Below are 3,247 nucleotides of genomic sequence, written 5' to 3'. Positions count from 1 at the left end.
TATTTTTTTGCCATATGGCTAAGATTTGGCAGCCACGTGACATATATGTGGCAGCCACGTTAGCATTTAACGGATCAATGGATGGAAAATGTAACGGAGATATTATTTTGAAATAAAATAGTACTTAAGGTATGAAAGTGAAATGATTTGAAGATATTGTAAAGAATTGAAATAAACCTCAAACCTGAGGTATGAAAGTGTAATTTACCCTTCCATTTATGAAGAGTCAAAGTCACAACCTTTCTTTTGCTCCTATAAAGTCACAACCTCCATGAAGTGTACGTCCCATTCAAGAAATCATTCAACAAATCCGATCAGTTCATTCCTAGCATTAGTGAGTCTTGCATACATAGAGATTAAATGAGCATGATTTCAATATAGCATCTTGGGCACACTAAACGCTTATGATTTGAAGTGCTACATTACAAAGTTAGGAGCGTGTCTTAAGATTGTTACAAATTTTATTTTTCTAAATTAGTATGATATTATTGAAGAAATGACAGTATATATATATATATATATATATATATATATATATATATATATATGTGAAATTGTTATTAGCACTCCAAAAATCTCATTCTACACTCCAAACTTTCTATATTTACAAAAGAAAAATACACTTGGGAGGAGTGTAGAATAAGATTTTTGGATTGTTAATAACACTTCCCTATATATATATTGCTTGAAGAGATCAGCTCCAAAATGGTCATTGCAAACTAATTACAAAGCAATAATTAGACTTCAAGCACTTTATTAAAAGTGGAGCGCATAAAAAACCTTATGATTGCAAAGATCAATAAAAAGTGGAGCGCATAAAAAACCTTATGATTGCAAAGATCAATAGAACCGGGAAAAATCTTCTTTATTTTTTCCTTTTTTAATTAAATATTAGATTATAATTGCATTCTCTTTTGGGGATGAGCTCATTCCCCCTTGCGAATAACGTATTTTGATAGTACAAATTTCAAAGTCAGAGCCATTTAACTTTGTAATCTTCATTTGAAGATCACTCATACAAAAAATCATTTTAATTGTAAATCATTTAGTTATTCAAATGTATTCAATAAATTGATAGTGTAGGTACCAAGTAACATATTCATCCTTAACCGAACATTTATTTGATATGTTTGGATGATTAAACAATCTCCAGTTTAAATCATTTTTTGTAGAAGTGATATTCAAATGAAGGTTAATTAATAAATTGAACGGTTGTTGATTTTATTCGGTCAAGGTTTGCTAAGCTTGGTCCCCGACGAAAGATTGGGATTTGGATCCTTGCCGGATCCCCTCCTTGGGGATCCTAGGGATCAACACACGTGTACCGTTGATCAAAAATCGTGCGACCACAATTAAATGTTTTTTATATTTTTAAAAGTAAAGTAATTTCGTTTTGCGTGAAAATATAAAAAATGAAAAAATTGTGGATCCTAGGGATCAACGCATGTGGACCGTTGATAAAAAATCGTGCGGCTACAATTAAATGTTTTATATATTTTTAAAAGTAAAATAACCTCGTTTTGCGTGAAAATATAAAAATTGAAAAATTTATGATCATACGATTTTTGATCAACGGTCCACGTGCGTTAATCCTTAGGATCCCAGGAAGAAGTTCCGGCGAGAATCCAAATCCGAAAGTTGGTGGTCCCCGATTAAAGAAACTTGATAACGACACAACAATCAACGAGACATCACTCCACTACCAAGTACTAATTAACAATAAAAAGGGGCAAAAGAAACACAAGATTCTCAACAGCTCAAGCTACAACCTTCTAGGTCTCCAATTGCCAATGGCATACACAAATTCAGTGAAAGTAGTTGAAGCTTGCAGGGTGGCTCCTCATCCAACCTCGCCAGATTCAACCGCCTCGCCGACCTCCCTTCCTCTTACCTTCTTTGACATACGTTGGTTAAGGTTCCAACCGGTCCAGCGCCTTTACTTCTACCAAATTTGTACTTCCTTTGATACCAAACTTCTCTTCTCCAAACTCAAAATCTCACTCTCTATAACCCTACAACACTTTCTACCTCTGGCAGGAAACCTCACTTGGCCGCAAGAATCCCCCAAACCGACCCTTAATTATGTCGAAGGCGATGCAGTTTCACTCACAATAGCAGAGACTGATGCTGATTTCTACCGTCTTTCGAGTGACGATGACTTTCTTGAAGCCCAAGAATACCATCCTCTTGTTCCCCAACTGCCAGTTTCTCATGAAAAAGCCGCGATCATGGGATTGCAAGTCACCATCTTTCCAAACAAGGGCTTTTCCATTGGAACAACCATGCACCATGCAGTTCTCGACGGCAAAACTTCAACCACGTTTGTAAAATCATGGGCTCACATATGCAAACATATCGGAGAAGGAGAGGGACTAGTACATCTGTCCTCATCTGTTTTGTTACCGGATGAGCTGACACAATTTTATGACAGAAGGGTTATTCCTGACCCAGCTGAGCTCGGAACTCTCTTTGTAAACCAGTATCTAAACTTGGGCGGTCCCAATAACAGAAGCTTAAAGATTTGGGAAACGAAGGTGCCGCCAGGCTTGATCCGAGGCACCTTCAAATTCACACGAAAAGATATCGAATCGCTGAGGCAACTGATGAGGACCAATGCTAGAGAGAAGAAACAAGAAGATGTTCATGTGTCAACTTTCACTCTAGCATGTGCCTATACATGGGTTTGCATTGTCAAGGCGGAGGAAATAAAAGGTGAGACAACGCGTATGGTCTTTACGGCCGACTGCAGGCCTCGCCTAGACCCTCCTCTACCCACAAATTACTTCGGGAACTGCACAGCGGGATGTGTACCAGTTGTAGAAACAAAAGGGCTTTTTGGAGAAGACGGGCTGGTTGTGGCGGTATATGCAATCCGTGAAGCTATAAGAAAGTTGGAGAAGGGGGTTTTGGATGGAGCGGAAAATTGGGTTTCGAGAGTGGTTACTGTGACTTCTGGGAGAATGCTAAGTGTTGCCGGCTCACATCGGTTTAGGGTTTATGATACCGACTTTGGATGGGGAAGACCAAAGAAGGTTGAGATTGTTTCCATTGATAGAAACAAAGCTATCTCCTTTTCAGACCCCAAGAGTGAGGCTGGGGTTGTTGATGCTGGATTGGTTTTGGAAAAACATCATATGGAGGTTTTTGCTTCTCTGTTTTATAAAGGTCTTAAAAGAAATATTTATTAAGAACTTGTAACTCAAATGATTAAGAGTATTTATTTCTAGAGATCTCAGATTTGTTCTCC

The 3,247-nt window shown here is 37.8% G+C and overlaps 1 pseudogene across 1 annotated transcript; it reads left to right on the top strand.

Moving 5' to 3' along the window:
• Nucleotides 1–1,540: 1,540 nt before the first annotated feature.
• LOC137739600 (phenolic glucoside malonyltransferase 1 pseudogene) lies at nucleotides 1,541–3,247 on the top strand (annotated as a pseudogene). The gene has a single exon (XR_015966813.1). The product of XR_015966813.1 is annotated as a phenolic glucoside malonyltransferase 1 pseudogene (transcript).

The sequence above is a fragment of the Pyrus communis genome, chromosome 9 (genome assembly GCF_041283825.1).
Source record: "Pyrus communis isolate YQ-2024b chromosome 9, ASM4128382v1, whole genome shotgun sequence".
NCBI classification, from domain to species: domain Eukaryota; kingdom Viridiplantae; phylum Streptophyta; class Magnoliopsida; order Rosales; family Rosaceae; genus Pyrus; species Pyrus communis.
Note: the sequence above shows the minus strand (reverse complement) of the source record. Positions and strands in the feature narration are given on the sequence as shown.